At 39.1% G+C, this 23706-nt stretch overlaps 1 protein-coding gene across 4 annotated transcripts in view; it reads right to left on the reverse strand.

The window, feature by feature from the left end:
* The window catches only part of LOC147368978 (histone H2B type 1-C/E/F/G/I-like), a 147082-nt gene extending 126650 nt beyond the window's left edge, over nucleotides 1-20432 (reverse strand). For 3 of the 4 annotated variants that reach the window (XR_015167041.1, XR_015167039.1, XM_086410617.1), the window contains exon 1: nucleotides 19864-20432. The gene's annotated coding sequence lies outside the window, so the exon portion shown is untranslated. The remainder of the gene's footprint in view (nucleotides 1-19863) is intronic. The other variant, XR_015167040.1, reaches the window with a different exon arrangement.
* Between the last annotated feature and the right edge of the window lie 3274 nt (nucleotides 20433-23706).

Genomic DNA, 23706 nt, shown 5'->3' on the forward strand with positions numbered 1-23706 from the left:
AGGAAAAGGAGTACATCAAGGCTGTATATTGTCATCCTGCTTATTTAACTTATATGCAGAGTACATCATGAGAAATGCTGGGCTGGAAGAAGCACAAGCTGGAATCAAGATTGCTGGGAGAAATATCAATAACCTCAGATATGCAGATGACACTACCCTTATGGCAGAAAGTGAAGAAGAACTAAAGAGCCTCTTGATGAAAGTGAAAAAGGAGAGTGAAAAAGTTGGCTTAAAGCTCAACATTCAGAAAACGAAGATCATGGCATCTGGTCTAATCACTTCATGGCAAATAGATGGGGAAACAGTGGAAACAGTGGCTATTTTTCTGGGCTCCAAAGTCACTGCAGATGGCGATTGCAGCCATGAAATTAAAAGATGCTTACTCCTTGGAAGGAAAGTTATGACCAACCTAGACAACATATTAAAAAGCAGACATTACTTTGTCAACAAAGGTCCGTCTAGTCAAGGCTATGGTTTTTCCAGTGGGCATGTATGGATGTGAGAGTTGGACTATAAAGAAAGCTGAGCACGGAAGAACTGATGCTTTTGAACTGTGGTGCTGGAGAAGACTCTTGAGAGTCCCTTGGACTGCAAGGAGATCCAACCAGTCCATCCTAAAGGAGATCAGTCCTGGTTGTTCACTGGAAGGACTGATGTTGAAGCTGAAACTCCAATAATTTGGCCACCAGACGTGAAGAGCTGACTCGTTTGAAAAGACCCTGATGGTGGGAAGGTTGAGGGCAGGAGGAGAAGGGGACAACAGAGGATGAGATGGTTGGACAGCACCACCGACTCAATGGACATGGGTTTGGGTGGACTCTGGGAGTTGGTGAAGGACAGGGAGGCCTTGTGTGCTGCAATTCATGGGGTCGCAAAGAGTTGGACATGACTGAGCGACTGAACTGAACTGATATGGTTGTTTATATGTTTTGGATATTAACCCATTATCTTGTCATATCATTTGCAAATATTTTCTCCCATTCAGTAGGTTTTTCATTTCATTGATGGTTCTTTTGCTGTGTAAGAGCATTTAAGTTTAATTAGGTCCTATTTGTTTATTTTTGCTTTTCTTTCTTTTTCCTTAGGAGAAAGATTCAAAAACCTATTGCTACATTCTGTGTCAGAGTGAATTCCTTATATAATCTCCTGGAAGTTTTGTGGTTTAGGTCTTATATTTAGGTCTTTAACCTATTTTTACTTTATTTTTGTATATGGTATGAGGAAATATTCTAATCTCAGTCTTTTACATGTAGCTATCCAGTTTCCCCATCAACATTTATTGAAGAGAAAGTCTTCTCTCCATTGTACATTCTTACCTGCTTTGTCATAGGTTAATTGACCATAGGTACATGGGTTTATTTCTTGGACATGATGCTAAATTTTGAAATACCATTAAACTTGATGATAAGAAAAATGCCTTTAGATTACAATATTCTGGAAGTAGTATCTATTATCATGACAACATAAATAATTAATATTATACATCTGAAAGGTAGAGCAAAAATATTATTGCTTGTATCTAGATGGCATAGGTAGAAAACACAAAATGATCAACTAGAAAACTAGAAGAGAATGAGACTTCAGAGACTGGTTAAAGTTAAAATTTTTTAATCAACTTATTTCATATAAAAACGGAAATTTATAAAACAAAAGAAAATCCACAATAGCAACAAAACAATGCATTTTTCTTATATTAAACTTAAATATAAAAGCTATTAATGTGTGCATAATTACTAAAAGTGAGAAATATTAAGGGAAACTGATTTAATGTAAAAACATAAACTTCTACTACTTAAGAAAAGTATGTTGAAAAAAATGTAAATTCTCCCTACATTAAACCCAAATTTAATGCAATCACAATCAAAATCTCAACAGAATTATTTCTTAATCTGGCAAAGTTATCTAAGTACTTATGAGAGAATATCTACAAACAATTAAAGCAAAGATAATGTTTTGGGAAAAGAGACAGAAGTGTCTTCATAACATATTAAAACATAGTAAAGCTAACATTAGTAAAAGAGGGTGTTGGACTGCATCCAGCAAAGACAAAAGTGAAAAGTATCAACCATGCTCTCCCACTGTGAACAACTCTAAAACCAGACAAAACTTATGAAGTCACTGTTTTTAGGTATTCAACAACAGGCAACACAAAACAGATCATGGACAAAAGAAAAACCTGTGAGGTGAGCCCCCTGTTACCCTTCCTTTCTGTTTTGAATCCTTTTCTGAACCATGAAACAAGATGTAGAACCCAAGCAAAACCGTCTAACTGAGATGACGACAAGACCATGTTTAAATTTCAGCCAATCCATAAGAGAATTATCTTCTTGATCACTTCAGGCATTCATAAGAGACCACAAAAGATCATACATTAGTAATAATGCCGACAGACAGAGTAGGACCATGACCTAGGATTAAGAGCAAAATCAAAACATTCCCACACAAGTGACTCAACAAAACAAACCCCAACAAGATCAAGAGGATATGCTAGGACTTCACTGCCTTCATGAACAAAATTCAACATTCCCCCTACAACATACAATTATAATTTCCAGCATATAATTTAAAACAAAACAAACAAACAAAAACTAAGCATTAAGAGAAAGGAAAATATGACCAAAAATTGCTAAATAAAATAGCCAATTAGAGGACTTCCATTTTCCAAGCTAGCATATAAGGAACTTTGTAAGTTGTAATCTCTACTGCATCCTAACAAGTTAAAAATGGAACAAACTGAAAAATCAACAACTCTTCTCAAATCTCCTTGGGAGGTCAAGTTACAGGGCAAACTGCTGTCCCCAACACTGGAGAGACAAACTGGTGGTTACAGAGAAACATTAACTTACTAAAGCTGAAATCCACAGACAGAAGCCTCCATGAGATCCAGTGCCAGGATAGGAAAAACTGAACTTTAATAGATGAACTGCCAAACGCTCAATGCAGACAAGTCTGAAGAGTAAAAACTCCAGAGAGGAGGTGAGGGAGGGAAGCTCTCACACTCTTACTTTAATTACTTCCTGTAATTCCACCAGATTTTCACAGTAAATATTGAAGAAAAAGTCCTCTTAGGCTTCTGGAGTGGGAAAGGAGAAAGCAGTCATTTTGAAATATGCCAGAGCATTCTATAATTTTTAACCACACTAGCCTTCCTCACCATAAGCTACCTTATCAGTGCCTAACCAACCTGGAGGAAGGAAATATTCAAGTTCAGCCAGCCCTAGCTTTTCCACAGGAGGGAAGGGAAATACTGGATTTCAGAGCCCCTCGGTCATTTGGGCCCACTTAAGGCTGGGGAAAAAAACTGATAAGCACTTAGGAAGTTCACATCCCAGGGTCACTGGCTCACTAAAAACCTAAGATATAATCTTAAGATGAACAAATGCTTCTCTTACCTCCACACCTTACCACCACATTACTAAAAGCCTATTAACAAGTGTTCCTTTCATTTCACACATCATGGAATAATATCCATAATCATTTAAATATCAATGGTACAAACACCAATTAACTGTATTGGTATTACAATTGTATTGGGACTGTCAGAGTAGATAAAAAATAAGACCTAATTATAGGCTGTCTACAAGAAATCCATTTAAAAACACATATATAGGTTAAAAGTAAAGGGATAGGGAGCAACAACAAAAATATATATACTTATACACACCATGTTAATAGGGCTTCCCTGGTGCTTCAGCAGTAAAGAGTCTGTGTGCCAATGCAGCAGACAGGGATTCAACCCCCTGGGTTGGGAAGATCCCCTGGAGAAGGAAATGGCAACCCACTCCAGTATCCTTGCCTGGGAAATCCCACAGACAAAGGAGCCTGGCAGACTACAGTCCATAGGGTCACAAAAGTGTGACTCTTTTGTGGAATGACTTAGCAACTAAACAACAACAACTATGGTAATACTAATTGAGAGAAAGTAGGAATAGCTTTATTAATTTCAGACACAGCAGACTTCAGAGTAAGGAAACTTATCAGGGATACAGAGGGCAATACATAATGATAAAAGGGTCAATTCTCTAAGAAGATATAATTAACGTGTATGTGTCTGGCAACAGCATCAAACTATATAAGGCAAAAACTGACAGACGTGCAAGGGAAAAATAAATTAGCTCCCTATGATAGTTGGAGGCTTAAACATCACTCTCTCAGCAATGGACAGATACAGCAGGCAGAAAATTAATAAGAACATAGTTGAACTTAAAGAGGGTATCAATCAACTGGATATGACTGACATCTATATAACACCACTCCTTCTAGAATCAGCATAATGTGCCTTTTTCTCAAGCTCACATGGAATACTCACTAACAGAGATCACATTCTAGGCCATAAAACACATCACAACAACTTTAAAAGAATATAAATTATTCTATGCCTTTTCTCAGAGCACAATGGAATTAAACTATAAATCAATAAAAGACATCAGGAAAATCCCCAAATACCTGGAGATTAAGCAACATATTTCTAAATAATACAACTGGTCAATGATGAAATCTCAAATTTTAAACACTAAATATGAAAAGTTTTTAAATTATCAAAATTTGTGAGATGTGGCAAAAGTAGTGCTTACTGGAAATTTTATAGTATTGAGTGCATATATTTGAAAAGAAGATAAGTCTAAAATCAATAATCTAAAGCTCTTATTTTAGGAAACTAGCAAAAGAAGAGAAAATTAAATTCAAGGTAAGCAGAAGAAATAAAATGTTTCTTTGAAAAGATCAATAAAATTGATAAGCCTTCAGCCAAGTTAATTAAGAAAAAAAGAGGATGACACAAATTCTAATATTAGAAATGAAAGAAGTGACATCAGTATAGATCTCACTGACATTAAAAGACAAAGGAATATGAACAACTGTGTCTACAAATTTGATAACCTAGATGAAATGGACTTATTACCTGAAAGATACAATCTTCCCAAATGGACACAAGGATAAATAAATAATATGAATACGCTTATATCTGTTATAGAGACTGAATAATAACCTTCGAAAACAGAAAGCATGAGGCCCAGATGAATTCTACCAAATAATTAAGGAAAAAATTATATCAATTCTCTACAATCTCTTTCAGGAGATTATAAGAGAGAATACTTCCTAACTTATTCTATGAGGCCAAAATTATTCTAACACCAGGCCAAACAAAAACAATTAAAAAGCAAAACAAAACAAAACACTGCAGACCAGTAACTCTCATGAACATACCCTTAAAGATCCTCAAAAAAATTTACTAAATTGAATCCAACAAGGTGTAAAAAGAGTCATATACCACAACCAAGTGAGTTTTATCCCATGTATCCAAACCTGGTTCAAAATTCAAAAAATATATCAATATAATCCTCACATCAATAGGTTAAAGAAGTAAAATTACATGATAATAGATGCAGAAAAAGCATTTCACAAAATCCAACACCCACTCATTATAAAATTCCTCAGCAAGCTAGGAATAGGAAATGACTTCCTCAACCTGATCAAGAATATCTACAACAAACCTATAGCTAATATCATACCTAAAGTTAAGAAACTAGAAGTGTTTCCATTTTTATTAGGACCAAGGCAAGCATATCCATCTTATTACTCCATTTCAACATTTTACTAGAGGTCTTGTGTAATGAAATACGACAAGAAAAAGTTCCCTGGTGGTTCAGTGGTAAAGAATCCACCTGCCAACGCAGCAGACACGGGTTTGATCTCTGATCTAAGAAGATCCCAGAGGCCACAGAGCAACTATGCCCATGTGCCACAACCATCGAGCCTGTGCTCTAGAACCTAGAAGCCACAATACTGAGCCCATGTGCTGCAACCACTGAAGTCACTGTACTCTATAGAGACTGCCCTGCAACAGGAGAAGCCACTGCAATGAGAATCCCATGCACCACAACTAGAGAAGAGCCACACAGCAATGAAGATCCAGCACAACAAAAATAAAATTACTAGAACTAATCAATGAATATAGTAAAGTTGCAGGATATAAAATCAACACACAGAAATCCCTTGCATTCCTATACACTAATAATGAGAAAATACAAAAAGAAATTAAGGAAACAATTCCAATCACCATTGCAACGAAAAGAATAAAATACTTAGGAATATATCTACCTAAAGAAACTAAAGACCTATATAGAGAAAACTATAAAACACTGGGGAAAGAAATCAAAGAGGACACTAATAGATGGAGAAATATACCGTGTTCATGGATTGGAAGAATCAATATAGTGAAAATGAATATACTACCCAATTTATAGATTCAATGCAATCCCTATCAAGCTACCAACAGTATTCTTCATAGAGCTAGAACAAATAATTTCACAATTTGTATGGAAATACAAAAAACCTCAAATAGCCAAAGCAATCTTGAGAAAGAAAAATGGAACTGGAGGAATCAACCTACCTGACTTCAGGCTCTACTACAAAGCCACAGTCATCAAGACAGTATGGTACTGCACAAAGACAGAAATATAGATCAATGGAACAAAATAGAAAGCCCAGAGATAAATCCACACACCTATGGACACCTTATCTTTGACAAAGGAGGCAAGAATATACAATGGATTAAAGACAATCTCTTTAACAAGTGGTGCTGGGAAAATTGGTCAACCACTTGTAAAAGAATGAAATTAGAACACTTTCTAACACCATACACAAAAATAAACTCAAAATGGATTAAAGATCTAAACTTAAGACCAGAAACTATAAAACTCCTAGAGGAAAACATAGGCAAAACACTCTCCGACATACATCACAGCAGGATCCTCTATGACCCACCTCCCAGAATAATGGAAATAAAAGCAAAAATAAACAAATGGGACCTAATTAAACTTAAAAGCTTCTGCACAACAAAGGAAACTATAAGCAAGGTGAAAAGACAGCCTTCAGAATGGGAGAAAATAATAGCAAATGAAGCAACTGACAAACAACTAATCTCAAAAATATACAAGCAACTCCTACAGCTCAACTCCAGAAAAATAAATGACCCAATCAAAAAATGGGCCAAAGAACTAAATAGACATTTCTCCAAAGAAGACATACAGATGGCTAACAAACACATGAAAAGATGCTCAACATCACTCATTATCAGAGAAATGCAAATCAAAACCACTGTGAGGTACCATTTCACACCAGTCAGAATGGCTGCGATCCAAAAGTCTACAAGCAATAAATGCTGGAGAGGGTGTGGAGAAAAGGGAACCCTCTTACACTGTTGGTGGGAATGCAAACTAGTACAGCCACTATGGAGAACAGTGTGGAGATTCCTTAAAAAACTGGAAATAGAACTGCCTTATGACCCAGCAATCCCACTGCTGGGCATACACACTGAGGAAACCAGAATTGAAAGAGACATGTGTACCCCAATGTTCATTGCAGCACTGTTTATAATAGCCAGGACAAGGAAGCAACCTAGATGTCCATCAGCAGATGAATGCATAAGAAAGCTGTGGTACATATACACAATGGAGTATTACTCAGTCATTAAAAAGAATACATTTGAATCAGTCCTAATGAGGTGGATGAAACTGGAGCCTATTATACAGAGTGAAGTAAGCCAGAAAGAAAAACACCAATACAGTATACTAACACATATATAAGGAATTTAGAAAGATGGTAACAATAACCCTGTATATGAGACAGCAAAAGAGACACTGATGTATAGAACAGTCTTTTGGACTCTGTGGGAGAGGGAGAGGGTGGGATGATTTGGGAGAATGGCATTGAAACGTGTATAATATCATATATCAAACGAGTCGCCAGTCCAAGTACGATGCACAATACTGGATGCTTGGGGCTGGTGCACTGGGATGACCCAGAGGGATGGTATGGGGAGGGAGGAGGGTTCAGAATTGGGAACATATGTATACCTGTGGCAGATTCATGTTGATATGTGGCAAAACCAATATAATATTGTAAAGTTAAAAAAAAATTAAATTAAAAAATAAATAAAAGACAAGAAAAGCAACTAAAAGGCATGTATATAGTATATATAAATACATTATATATATATATATATATATATATATATATATATAGAAGGAAGAAATAAAACTATTTACAGATTACATAGTCATAAATGTAGAAAATTCCAAAGAATCAACCAAAAATCAAAACAAAACCCTTTTGGAACTGATAAGTGATTATAGTAAAGTCTGGGGATAAAAAGTTAATATACAAATATCATTAATTTTCCTGCATACCAGTAATGACCAAGTAGAATTTAAAATTAAAAATGTAATACTGTTTACACTAGCACCCCCCCAAAAATGAAATCTTTAGATATAAATCTAACAATATATGTATAAAATTTATATGAAGAAAATTACACAATCCTCATATGAGAAATAGAATTGAGTAAGTAGAGAGAGATTCCATTTTATGAAAAGGAATATCATGAGATTCCAAGAGTAGGAAGATTCAAAATTGTGAAGATGTCAGTTCTTCATAACTTGATATATAGAAATAAAGAGTCACTCAGCATGTCCAACTCTTTGCAGTCCCAAGGACTATAGCTCACCTGGCTCTTCTGTCCATGGAATTCTTCAGGCAAGAATTGGGTTGCCATTCCCTTCTCCAGGAGATCTGCCCAACCCAGGGATCAAACCCAGGTCTCCTGCATTGCAAGCAGATTCTTTACCATCTGAGCCACCAGGTAAGCCCATGATATATAGATTCAATGCAAAATCAAAATTCTATCAAGTTATTTTGTGGATAGCAACAATTTCTGAAGTTGACATGGAGAGGCAAAAGATCCACAACACCCAACACTTATTATAAAGCTACAGTATTCAAGACAACGTGGTACTGGCAAAAGAACAGACAGACCAACCAATGGAACAGAACAGAAACCCCACAAAAATACAGTCAACTATTCTTTGACCAAGGATCAAAGGCACTACAATGCAGCAAAGAGAATCTTTACAAACAATGCTGGACCAACTGAACATATATATGTCAAAAAAAAAAAAACAATCAGTGTAGACACATATCACAAAAATGAACTCAAACTGGATCAGCGGTCTATATGTAACAAGTAAACCTACAAAATTTCTAGAAGATAACATGAGACAGAAAATCTAAATGACCTTGGGTATGGTGATGACACTTTATATACAACACCAAAAACATGATCCATGAAAGTAAGTTAGTAGGCTTTGCAAAAGACAATGTCAAGGCAATTCCCTGGCAATCCAGTGGTTAGGACTCTGCACTCTTACAGCTGAGGGCCCAGGTTCAATCCCTGGTAAGGGAAGTAAAAGACCATAAGCTGTGCAGCCAAAAAAAAAAAAAATACAATGTCAAGAGAATGAAAAGACAAGCCATATATTAGAGGAAAGTATTTTGTCAAGGACACAACTGATACAGGACTGTCATTCAAAATATACAAAGAATCCTTAAAACTCAACAATAAAAAAAAAAATTTAAAAATCGACCAAAACCTTAACATATCTCTCATCAAAGAAGACATACAGATGACAAATAGACATATGAAAAGATGTTCCACATCATACTCCATGAGGTAAATGCATATTAAAAGAACAATGATATATCACTTTCTGCCTATTAGAATGGCCAAAATCAAAAAAACTGACACCACCGAATGCTTGGAAGGATATGGAGCTACAGGAATTCTCATTCATTGCTGATGGAAATACAAAATGGGACAATATGGAAGAGAGTTTGGTGGTTTCTTACAAAACTAAATATTATCATATTTATACTATATGATCCAGCAACCATACTCCTTGATATTTTATGCAAATGATGTGGAAACTTATGTCCATACCATAGCCTGTCCATGAATGTTTACATCAGCTTTATTTATAATTTCCTAAACTTGGAAGAGATCAAGATACTCTTTGGTAGGTAGGTAGATAAATAAACTGCAGTACATCCAGACAAAAGAATATTACTCATCTCTTTTTAAAAAATGAACTATCAAGCCAGGAAAACACCTGGAAAAATCTTAAATGAAGTATCCAGGCAAGAATACTTGAGTGGGCAGCCATTCCCTTCTCCAGGGCATCTTCCCAACCCAGAGACCAATGCCGCATCTTCTGCACTGCAGGCAGATTCTTAACCATCTGAACCAACAGGGAAGCTGTAAATGAATAGTATCATTTAAAAAAGGCAATTCAAAAAGGCTACATACTATACGATTCCAACGATATGACATTCTGGAAAGGGCGAAACTATGCAACAGGAGAATGTTCAGTGGTTGCTGGGGCCTGGCGGTTAGGGGAAGGACGAATAGGTACAGAGGATTCTGAAGGCAGTGAAACTATTCTGCGTGATACTACAATGGTGGACACATGGCATACATTTGCAGAAGCCCAAAGAATTTACAACACCAGAAATGAACCCTGATGTAAACTATAAACTCTGGGAGATAGTGATGTGCCACTATAGGCTTATTACCTGCAACAGATGTGCTATTTTTATGCAGAATATTCATAGTTGGGGAGGCTGTTACTATGTGGGGCATGTACTTCATGGAAAGTCTCTCAATTTTTCTGTGATTCTAAAACTGCTCTAAAGGTCTTTGCTGGTGGTCCAGGTGTTAAGAATACACCTGCCAATGCAGGGTACACAGGTTCAATCCATGGTCCAGGAAGATCCCACATGCCAGAGGCAACTAAGCCCATGTGCCACAACTACTGACCCCACGTGCCCTACAGCCCATACTCTGCAACAAGAGAAGCCACTGCAGTGAGAAGCCAACGCACACCTAGACAGGAGCTCCACTCACCACGACTAGAGAAAGCCTGTGCCCAGCAACAAAGACCAAGTGCAGCCCAAAATAAACATTTTAACAAGTGTATAGAAGATAGAGATCTGAACAACACTACCAACCAATTTACTTAATTGACACTGATATAACACTATACCCAACATTCTTTTCAAGTGCAAACCATGGATTCACTAGATTAAACCATACGCTGTGCAAAACAAGTCCAGTAAATATCATTTGAAAGCTTATCAAATATGATCAACAACAATGGAGGTAAGTTAGAAAGTAACAGCAGCAATATGATTTCTAGAAAACTCCCAAATATTTGGAAAGTAAGGAACATATTTCTAAATAACCAATGGGTCAGGAAAGAAGTCACAAAGGAAATTAGCATACATTTTGAAATGAATAATGAAAATATTACATATCAATTTGTGGGATACAATGAAATAGAGCATTGAGTAAAATCTATAGTTTTAAAAAGAAGAAAAATTTAAAATACTATGCTACCTTAACACAGAAAAATAGCAAATTAAACCTAATGTAAGCAGAAGAACAAAGATAAAGAGCAGAAATCACTGAAATAGAGAAAAATCAACAAAGATAAAATTGATTCTTTAAAATGATTAATAAAATAATAGTCCTCTAGAAAGACTGATGAAGAAACTAAAAGAAGACATAAAATATCAATGTCTAGACTGAAAAATGTATCATAAGATCCAGCATATTTTAAAAGGAAAAAATTACAGTAAGTGCTAATTTGAGTAAGTCCTTGAAAACGCAACTTATCAAAACTGACCCTGAAATAATCGAAAATGTGAGTATTTCTATATCTATTAACTTTAAACCTTGCCACAAGAAAAACTCCCTAAATTGGCTTCACTGGTGTGGTGAGTTCTATCAAACATTTAAGGAAGAAACATTACCAGTGACATACCAGCCTTTAAGAAAACCACACAAGAATATGCCAGTACTAGCTTGATACCAAAATCAAACAAAGACATCTCAAGAAAAAGAAACTACAAACCAAACTGCCTCACAAATGAAGACATAAAAAGCCTTAGTATTCGCAAATTAGATTCAGCATTGTAATAAACCATGAGCTAGGAAAGTTCATCCCAGGAATGCAATTTGCTAGAGTTTGTTTCCGTTTTTTTCTTTTTTTCTTTTTCCCCAGGAAGGAGGAAAGAGGTGATATGCGCAGTCTTAGACTGTTGGTGGGAATATAAATTGGTAAATCTTTTCTAGGACATAGCTTTGCAAAATATATCCAGTAATAATAACAGAGCTATCAGTAATGAACCACTTCATACTATGCATTCACACACTGGACACTACATTACCCACTCATGTCATTTCATTTTCACAACAAACTTCAAATAGTGGTTTCTTTTTTATTTATTATCCTCCTGATTTTAAAAATTAAGTAGAAGAACTGAAATTCAGACCCAGGCAAACTGATTCCAGAGCCTATGATCTTCATTAATTATATATTTATAACCTATCTCAACATTTAAATGCACGTCGTCTTTAACCCAAATAGAAATTCTAAAGAGAGAGAGAGAGATGCTAAAACATAACTGAAAAAGGGAAGAGGTATACACAAAAATTAAAACATTATATGTAATAGTGAAACTTATATACCCATCAATATGGAACTGGTCTAGTGGTTTTCCCTACTTTCTTCAATTTAAGTCTGAATTTGGTAATAAAGAGTTCATGATCTGAGCCACAGTCAGCTCCTGATCTTGTTTTTGTTGACTGTATAGAGCTGCTCCATCTTTGGCTGCAAAGAATATAATCAATCTGATTTCAGTGTTGACCATCTGGTGATGTCCATGTGTAGAGTCTTCTCTTGTGTTGTTGGAAGAGAGTGTTTGTTATGACCAGTGCATTTTCTTGGCAAAACTCTATTAGTCTTTGCCCTGCTTCATTCCATATTCCAAGGCCAAATTTGCCTGTTACTCCAGGTGTTTCTTGACTTCCTACTTTTGCATTCCAGTCCCCTACAATGAAAAGGACATCTTTTTTGGGTGTTAGTTCTAAAAGGTCTTGTAGGTCTTCATAGAACCGTTCAACTTCAGCTTCTTCAGCGTTACTGGTTGGGGCATAGACTTGGATTACTGTGATATTGAATGCTTTGCCTTGGAAATGAACAGAGATCATTCTGTCGTTTTTGAGATTGCATCCAAGTACTGCATTTCGGACTCTTTTGTTGACCATGATGGCTACTCCATTTCTTCTGAGGGATTCCTGCCTGCAGTAGTAGATATAATGATCATCTGAGTTAAATTCACCCATTCCAGTCCATTTCAGTTCGCTGATTCCTAGAATGTCAATGTTCACTCTTGCCATCTCTTGTTTGACCACTTCCAATTTGCCTTGATTCATGGACCTGACATTCCAGGTTCCTATGCAATATTGCTCTTTACAGCATTGGACCTTACTTCTATCACCAGTCACATCCACAGCTGGGTATTCTTTTTGCTTTGGCTCCATCCCTTCATTCTTTCTGGAGTTATTTCTCCACTGATCTCCAGTAGCATAATGGGCACCTAATGACCTGGGGAGTTTCTCTTTCAGTATCCTATCATTTTGCCTTTTCATACTGTTCATGGGGTTCTCAAGGCAAGAATACTGAAGTGGTTTGCCATTCCCTTCTCCAGTGGACCACATTCTGTCAGATCTCTCCACCATGACCCACCCATCTTGGGTTGCCCCAAGGGCATGGCTTAGTTTCATTGAGTTAGACAAGGCTGTGGTCCTAGTGTGATTAGATTGACTAGTTTTCTGTGAGTATGGTTTCAGTGTGTCTGCCCTCTGATGCCCTCTTGCAACATCTACCGTCTTACTTGGGTTTCTCTTATCTTGGGCATGGGGTATCTCTTCATGGCTGCTCCAGCAAAGCACAGCCATTGCTCCTTACCTTGGACGAGGGGTATCTCCTCACCGCCTCCCTTCCTGACCTTCAACATGGGATAGTTCCTCTAGGCCCTCCTGCGCCTGCGCAGCCACAGCTCCTTGGACGTGGGGTTGGTCCTCCTGGCCGCCGCCCCTGGCCTCGGGCGTGGGGGCATTGGGTAGCTCCTCCTGGCTGCTGCCCCTGACCTCAGACGTGGGGTAGCTCCTCTCGGCTGTTCCTGCGCCATCGCAATCTGGTACTCTCGGCCGCTGCCCCTGACCTTGGATGTGGGGTAATTCCTCTTGGCCACCACCCTTCGGGCATGGGGTCCTCCCAGCTTCTGCCCCTGACCTTGGACGTGGGGTGGCTCCTCTCGCGCACCGGTCACAGCCGCCTGCGCTTAGCGTACCGGTCGGGCCTGGGTCTGATAGATAGAATGCCTGATGAACTATGGAATGAGGTTCATCACACTGTACAGGAGACAGGGATCAAGACCATCCTCATGGAAAAGAAATGCAAAAAAGCAAAATGGCTGTCTGGGGAGGCCTTACAAAGAGCTGTGAAAAGAAGAGAAGGGAAAAGCAAAGGAGAAAAGGAAAGATATAAACGTCTGAATGCAGAGTTCCAAAGAATAGCAAGAAGAGATAAGAAAGCTTTCTTCAGCGATCAATGCAAAGAAATAGAGGAAAACAACAGAATGGGAAAGACTAGGGATCTCTTCAAGAAAATCAGAGATACCAAAGGAACATTTCATGCAAAGATGGGCTCAATAAAGGACAGAAATGGTATGGACCTAACAGAAGCAGAAGATATTAAGAAGAGGTGGCAAGAATACACAGAAGAACTGTACAAAAAAGATCTTCATGACCCAGATAATCATGATGGTGTGATCACTGACCTGGAACCAGACATCCTGGAATATGAAGTCAAGTGGGCCTTAGAAAGCATCATTATGAACAAAGCTATTGAAGGTGATGGAATTCCAGGTGAGCTATCCCAAATCCTGAAAGATGATGCTGTGAAAGTGCTGCACTCAATATGCCAGCAAATTTCGAAAACTCAGCAGTAGCCACAGGACTGGAAAAGGTCAGTTTTCATTCCAATCCCAAAGAAAGGCAATGCCAAAGAATGCTCAAACTACCGCACAATTGCACACATCTCACACGCTAGTAAAGTAATGCTCAAAATTCTCCAAGCCAGGCTTCAGCAATATGTGAACTATGAACTTCCAGATGTTCAAGCTGGTTTTAGAAAAGGCAGAGGAACCAGAGATCAAATTGCCAACATCTGCTGGATCATGGAAAAAGCAAGAGAGTTCCAGAAAAACATCTATTTCTGCTTTATTGACTATGCCAAAGCCTTGACTGTGTGGATCACAATCAACTGTGGAAAATTCTGAAAGAGATGGGAATACCAGACCACCTGATCTGCCTCTTAAGAAATTTGTATGCAAGTCAGGAAGCAACAGTTAGAACTGGACATGGAACAATAGACTGGTTCCAAATAGGAAAAGGAGTACGTCAAGGCTATATATTGTCACCCTGTTTATTTAACTTATATGCAGAGTACATCATGAGAAACGCTGGACTGGAAGAAACACAAGCTGGAATCAAGATTGCTAGGAGAAATATCAATAACCTCAGATATGCAGATGACACCACCCTTATGGCAGAAAGTGAAGAGGAACTAAAAAGCCTCTTGATGAAAGTGAAAGTGGAGAGTGAAAAAGTTGGCTTAAAGCTCAACATTCAGAAAATGAAGATCATGGCATCCAGTCCCATCACTTCATGGGAAATGGATGGGGAAACAGTGGAAACAGCATCAGACTTTATTTTTCTGAGCTCCAAAATCACTGCAGATGGTGACTGCAGCCATGAAATTAAAAGATGCTTATTCCTTGGAAGGAAAGTTATGATCAACCTAGATAGCATATTCAAAAGCAGAGACATTACTTTGCCAACAAAGGTTCGTCTAGTCAAGGCTATGGTTTTTCCAGTGGTCATGTATGGATGTGAGAGTTGGACTGTGAAGAAGGCTGAGCGCCGAAGAATTGATGCTTTTCAACTGCGGTGTTGGAGAAACTCTTGAGAGTCCCTTGGACTGCAAGGAGATCCAACCAGTCCATTCTGAAGGAGATCAGCCCTGGGATTTCTTTGGAAAGAATGATGCTAAAGCTGAAACTCCAGTACTTTGGCCACCTCATGCGAAGAGTTGACTCATTGGAAAAGAGTCTGATGCTGGGAGGGATTGGGGGCAGGAGGAGAAGGGGACGCCAGAGGATGAGATGGCTGGATGGCATCACTGACTCGATGGACTTGAGTCTCAGTGAACTCCGGGAGTTGGTGATGGACAGAGAGGCCTGGCGTGCTGTGATCCATGGGGTTGCAAACAGTCAGACACGACTGAGTGACTGATCTGATCTGATGGAACTGGTTATATCAATTTGCTTGATATATACATTAATATTACACAGCCTTTTCAATAGTGGCATAGAAATTTACTGAAAATATATCCATATTACTTCTTAAAAACAAGTTACAAAGTTTATTATGATCTCATTTATATGAAATTTCAGACCCACAGTATAGGTATATATCAGATCAGATTATATGGTGAAATGATCAAAAACATTCACAAAACTTGCATTAGCATGAACAGAGTTTAACTCTCTTTGACATTTTTGGATTGCTTGAAATTTTTGCAATATATTTTTAATGAAAGCCTATGATAGCATGAATTTTGGAATAAGAGTTCAGTTCATATCACAGCTTCTGATGGCAATTAAAAAAAAATTTCTCTTAACACTCAGATTCTATACTTATAAATGAGACAGACATCTAACACATATACCTCTTTTGAGGAATAAATTGTATCTATAAAGTGCTAATATAATGTTCAGTAAATGGTAAATCGATTTGCCTAGAAAAGCTTTTCACACAACCTAGCTGAATTTCCAAACAAAACTTGAACAGCTAAGGCTACTGAAAACTTACACCAACCCAGATTCCCAGACACAAAGATCAAGTAAAGCTAGAACAACAGAGTATTTCTTGCCCTGTAGGAGAAAGATCTCCATGGGCAGCTCAAAATATGCAAACCTATACCTGCTCTGAAACAGAGTAGTGTGGGGCTGGTGCCACGGAGGAACAGTCTGACAATTTTTTGGCTCATCTGTTCCTGTAGGTTGTCTATTACAGCTGAAAATGTGTGTTCCTGTATGCTGTTACGTTACCTAAAATATCCACATCACATATATGCCCAATAATGCAATTTCCAGAGTATGTAAATTTAGCAATTTTAACAAGCACCAACAGATCCTGTTCCTCAGTAACCTGATGCAGTGTGAGAAGACAACACAACCATAAAAGAGACATCCAGACACTCGGTGCCTAAATGGATTAGGAGCAGTGACACAGCCACACACTGGTCTCTTTCCTTAGTCAAAAACTCTCATTAAAATAAATGAGCCTGCTCATTTGAGAAGGAAGGGAAAAACAAACGTTTGGGGCATCGAGTTGGAAGAGCAGTTCAGTTCCTGCTCATCAAAAGGAATAGAAATCCTTATCCTCCAACATCCACAGCTGCAGATCAGATTCAACCACTCTCCTTATTAATGTTCTTATTAAATGTATTCTGTCCATCAGTGTTCAAGCTCATCTTGTGCATTCTGAAACATGATTCTCTTTTTCACGTACAAAATAATTAAATTTGTTTATCTCTGGCTAGCACTGAGCTCAGCTGAAAGTAGAGGGTAAAGATTTTGCTGATGGCGTTGTGGTCAACTCGTAAATTTAAAATTGTCCTCACACAGTTAACATTCTGCTATCTGCTGCTCTTCCTTTATTTCTAATCCCGAAGCTTCCGGTGCTGTTCGTATGATGTGGTGGACTGAGGAGCACCACGGAAGATCTGCTTGCAACGTAAGAACATGTGGAGAAATTATGTGTTTTTGTCACACCCTATTAAACGGTATTCAAAACACAATGCCCCAGAAACTAAACTGATTGTAGGTTTTATAACCCTTTTCAGGGTAATGGAAACAATTCAGGACCATGAAAGAAAGCATAGCTCGTGCAGCTGTGGGAATCTTAAGACTGCTCAGCTCAGCAGTTCTGTCCTGGCTTTAGTAGTTGGATTCCAATATTCTAGAACTTTGACAGATCATTCCACATTAATAGCTACAAAGTTTTCCACATTTCTGGTAAAATAAGTGTTTCTCTTGACTGACTCTGAATTGTGTTTGAGGCTGGAAAATGTCCACAGGTATGAAGACAGTTGCAAACCACTATGATATTATTATGTGTGTAATATTTTTTCTGCGCTTTTTATGTTCCCAGCCCCAGCATTATGGTCAAAGCTCAAAAACCAGGAAGCACCAATTTAAGAGAGACATTGCTTTTCTTTTTCTCTAGGTCTCACGTTGGTGTGGCTTTTCCAGCTGTGGATATAAGGAAATACTTCAACTGCAAGCCCATGATTCAGTGGTAACAGAATCACAGGGCTGGTTTAATGTGTTAAAAAGGAGTATGTTCTCTCTCAAGGTGACCAGTAACCCCTAACTCCTGAACCGCCTGGCAAAGCAATGCCTTGATCCTGTCACCTATCATAAATGATCACTCACTCAGTCATTACCTGCACTGCATGCTGCTCCATCAGAAAAACATCTGTGAACATTATTTGACAAATTGATTGCTAAATGAGCCATTAGCTGAAGGGGCTTTCAGATTGCCTCTAGGAAGCCAAGTGAGGCTGCACAAGAAAAACGCTTACAGATGCAAAGCAGCGACTACACAGGGAGAAAGCACCCTGGTTACCAGTGCTCCAGGGAGGGTGAGGGGACCAGTGTGGGAAAGGGGGTAGAGAAGGGGCCATAAACCACGTCCTGCAAGAAAATCCACCTTGTCTAAAGGAAGCTGTTGATTAGAAGCAGTAGTAAAACTGCTTAATACCACCCCCACCCCATGCCTCAAGGGAGAAATCTAAGCCTTTGTGAACTGAAAGAGAGAGAAACATAGCCAGTGGTGTGCTTGTCGAGGAGAGCTAGGAGTTAGTCATTTCACCAGCCCTGCTTGCCAGGAGCCGACAGGTGTGCAGTTTCCTATTGTTCTGACAGACAGCCAGATACCTCAGTTTAGCATTCATACTCTCCTCCCGCGTGTGGGAGAAAACAGCTGTCTCCCTGGCGCAGGATACAAGGAGTGGAGAGACAGGAAAACAGAGACAGAAGGAGACGCATTCTTCTCTATTAGCATAAGGGGCAAGGCTTTGTTTGATTCATCACTGAAAACACATGGTCTTCCTGGGAAATGCATTCCATATGAGTAGTTTCCTCACAGTGGGTCCAAAAATAGCCTTCACACGGTATATTGAAACTTAAAAGTAAATAAACGCAGAAAGATGCCTAGGTTAAATTATGTCAGACCAGTAAGAAGTCATCATACACAAAAGCCCTTAAGGAAATGCCTTTTATAAATCATGCGGGCTTCATGCTGCTGACAGATGTTTGTGATTTTAAAAATATATCATAATCCTTGAAAAAAGAAAGACGTTATTTTGATCCAAACGATGTGTTTTCCTGTCTCGTGTGGAATGGAAGCTATTTCAGTGCCAAATTCCCTTGAGAGGAGAAGGAAAAGCCCACAGGACTTAAGGAAAGCCAGATGCAGTAGTAGCTGGGAGACTTTCAGACTGCAGTTCTAAGTTTCCTTTGGGGGTGAGATATTAAAGGCTCGTGGTAACCGGCTGATGCAATGTCACTAGGTACATTCCCGTGACAGTCATAAGAACCAGACATCTGTGCTGAATCTAGGGCTCTCTGGATTGAAAAGTTGTTGAATACCAATAAAATCTATGCCGCTGATATTTACAAGGGAGAAAACGCGTCCATTACAACAATATATGAAACTTGAGAACCGCTGGCTCTCTCCCAAAGCCCAGGTATTTTTCTAATAAAATAAGCCATGAACTTCAAACAACTCTAAACTCAGGACATTAGGGTACAATCACAGACATAACCCCTTAGGCTTACACTGTAACACACTAACCCAATCCTGTAATAATAACACAAGCCAGAAAGATTGAATTACCCACCAAACCAAGCCAATTCTAAGTTCAAAGCAGAGGGTCTTCCATCCAAGAGCCTACTTTAAGAACAACACAGTTTAATCCACTTACTTCCTTTACCAAACCGAAACATTACAATTCACATGCCTGATAAATATACTCTTAAGATTTCACGTACTTTTTTCCATGTTCCGTTGAGAGAGCAGAGGCAGGTCCTTCACCGTTCACACAGACAGGGCTCAACTAGCTCACTCAAGCTTTGCTTTCCAAGTCAATAAAGCACCAGGTGAGATGAGGAGAAGGGATGAGGGTCAGCATAAGCAAATTCTATTTCAGTTCTTGAACTAACTGTCTTAAGCCCAAGATGGAGCTGCTTCTGCCCGGAGTCCACGTCACCAATCACTTCGCAACGGGTGTAAATGCATCATGTGACCAGGAAGGCACGCAGCCTACGGCTTGAGCCACTCCCCAAATGCCAAGCCAATGTCGCACCTTCTCACTTCAAACAACTAGGTGACCACATGGCCCCAGCCAATCAGATAGTTTCTATTTGTCTCCTAGCTGTTTTGTATCCCTTACCCTGTTAAACCTGGAGAAGGAAATAACAACCCACTCCAATATTCTTGCCTGGAGATACCTGTTAAAGCTTCCCATTTTCCTCTCCATCTTGCAATTCTCAGAAAAAAGGTTGTCCACATCATGAAGTGTTAAGTAAAACATTTTGCATCACCTAAATTATCTTCCTTAATGTTTTTTTTAACAGGGACAAATGTTGATTCTATGTCTCCTTTGAGTCTTCCAAGGGATTGTATATCTGATTAAAGGAAAAGAAAATCTTTCCACATAATGTCTTTCTCAGATGGAATTGTTAGATTGGTTAAGAGAATGTAAATTATGAAAAAGAATGATTGCTAAATATGCCATTGAATCATAAGTGGTACTTTTTGAAATGGAAGTACTTGCATGCTTTAAAACATTGAGGCATTTCTTGTTTTGGCTAACATGGAGTAACAGGGACCATATACCTTCTCTTACAATTAAACACAAAATGGAGATTGCACTTGAAAATTCCTTGAGCAGACAAAACCATTTTAGCCGTATAAACAAAACTGAACATATCTTATTACATGAACATTTAGTGAAACCTCTTATTACATGAACATGTTATTTCTTATAAATGCCACATAAGACAATAAAAGGAAAGTTATGACCAACCTAGATAGCATATTCAAAAGCAGAGACATTACTTTGCCAACAAAGGTCCATCTAGTCAAGGCTATGGTTTTTCCTGTGGTCATGTATGGATGTGAGAGTTGGACTGTGAAGAAGGCTGAGCACCGAAGAATTGATGCTTTTGAACTGTGGTGTTGGAAAAGACTCTTGAGAGTCCCTTGGACTGCAATGAGATCCAACCAGTCCATTCTGAAGATCAGCCCTGGGATTTCTTTGGAAGGAATGATGCTAAAGCTGAAACTCCAGTACTTTGGCCACCTCATGCGAAGAGTTGACTCATTGGAAAAGAGTCTGATGCTGGGAGGGATTGGGGGCAGGAGGAGAAGGGGACGACAGAGGATGAGATGGCTGGATGGCATCACTGACTCAATGGACGTGAGTCTGAGTGAACTCTGGGAGTTGGTGATGGACAGGGAGGCCTGGCATGCTGCGATTCATGGGGTTGCAAAGAGTCGGACACGACTGAGCGACTGAACTGAACTGAGGTACTATCAATTGATTAGTGGTTTTAATTTTGCTATTCTTGGATTTTTACAGTTTCTGGTATCAGAATAAAGACCTGGATTTTTACAGTTTCTGGTATCAGAATAAAGACCCAAGGAAAACGCCCAAAGATTCTGAGAACAGTCAGCAACTAGATGTCAATATCCACCAGACCCACTGATTTACTGCTTTCTCTCAGATCCGGGAGTTTGAGGGTCTCTCTTGAACTGAGCTCCACTCCCTTTGTGCTCTGCGCTGGCTGACTTTATTGTGCATACCTGTATTTTGTTTGGTGATACTTCTTGGTAAGTCTTCTCTGTTCAAAAGAGAAGAAAACATGATTGCCTGTGGTTGGTAACAGCTGTTGGAAAAAGGGCCCCTCAGAGTTAAGACGGTTGAGAAGGCAATGGCAACCCACTCCGGCACTCTTGACCGGAAAATGCCATGGATGGAGGAGCCTGGCAGGCTACAGTTCATGGGGTCGCTACGAGTCGGATACGACTGAGCAACTTCACTTTCACTTTTCACTTTGATGCGTTGGGGAAGGAAATGGCCACCCACTCCAGTGTTCTTGCCTGGAGAATCCCAGGGACAGGGGAGCCTGGTGGGCTGCCATCTATGGGGTTGCACAGAGTCAGACACGACTAAAGTGACCTAGCAGCAGCAGCAGCAGGGATACTAAAGGCAATATGGGTTCCACTTGGTCAAAAACTCTGCCTCTCTCAAAAACTGCTTCCTATAGGTATAACCACTGAGGATCAGGATATTGTGTCTTTTTGGAAAATGGGTAAACTTTTGGATCATTCGGAATTGCAGTGACCACTTTGGGAAAACTTTGACTTAGAAAACTACCTGAAGGGGCACCCTTTAAAAGAGAAGATCTTAAACCCCCTTGGAGACACTGGAATGCAGTCTTCAATTGGTGTAAGTGTGTGCATGTTCAGCTGCGTCTGACTCCTTGTGATCCTATGGACTGTAGCCTGCCAGGCTCCTCTGTCCGTGGGATTCTCCAAGCAGGAATACTGGAGTGGGTTGACATCCTCTCCTCCAGGGGATCTTCCGGACCCGGGGATCAAACCCACCCACATCTCCTGCATCTCCTGCATTGCAGGCAGATTCTTTACTACTGAGTCGTTGGGAAAGCCAATTGTTAATACAGATGCTTTTAAAAGAAAAACGACTCTAAAAACAGCTATCTAAAAGAAGACTGCCTTAGCTCTTGAGCCCTATTATATCTTTTTTTTTTTAGCCACATCACACAGGATGCGGAATCTTAGTTTCCTGACCACATAGGTGCTACGTGCCTATGTAAGTGACCCCCCAAAAAATACCTGGACACAAAGGTGAGCTTCCCTGTTTAGCAACACTTCACAAGTGTCACACATCATTGCTGGGAGAATCAAGCATGCCCCTGTTCAACTCCACTGAAAGGGGACACCTGGAAGCTTGTTTCTCCTGAATTTCGCCCCTGAGCTTTTTCCCTTTGCTGATTTGGATCTGAATCTTTTCTCTGTAATACATCACAACTGTGACTATAAGTACCTTTCTGAGTACTGGTGAGCCATCGAGCCTGAGGCTAATCCTGAGACCACTGATGGAGAGGGCCACAAAGATATCTCCTCATTCAACCAGATGGCTCTCCAAAAGTTTGCTCTTTAATTGCCTACTCATCATTCAGAAAATACTTGAGTATTCTTGAAAAAAACAATAATAAAGGGTGGTTGGTTTTTCAGTAGCTTAAAAACAAACAAACAAAACCACTCTCACTTAAATCATCATGAAGTAGAAATAAATCCAGTACATACTTATTTTTTAAATTGATCCACTTGCCTTTTACCACCTGTGTTATTACACTCCTTACACTTTTTTCTCTAAATATGTGTGTGTGTGTATATATATACATATATATATATATACACACATATATATATGTATAGGCTACACCAAGGATTAACAAGGCAATGTCAGCAAGCTTGTCTGGGACCCTAAGCTTCTTTTTTAAAATCTTCTTTACAACATAATTTCTTTGGGAAAATAGATCCTATAACAAAGAGGGAGAAAGGAATACAAAAGGTAGAGAGACAATTACCTCCATGTACCTCCTTCCACTGCAAATTTAATAACCTCTAGCCACTCAGCACCCATCAAAAAAGAACTCTCACTTTTGGAGGAGGACTTTGATGGTGAGGGACAGGGATACCTGGCATGCTGCGGTCCATGGGGTTGCAGAGAGTCGGACACAACTTAGCGACTGAACAAAATTAAAATAAGGCTGCTGATCACCACATCTTAGCCTGCCCAGCAT

This window comes from Bos grunniens, chromosome 7 (genome assembly GCF_055505025.1).
Source record: "Bos grunniens cultivar Pamir isolate PY7600 chromosome 7, Bosgru_T2T1.0, whole genome shotgun sequence".
Lineage (NCBI taxonomy): Eukaryota > Metazoa > Chordata > Mammalia > Artiodactyla > Bovidae > Bos > Bos grunniens.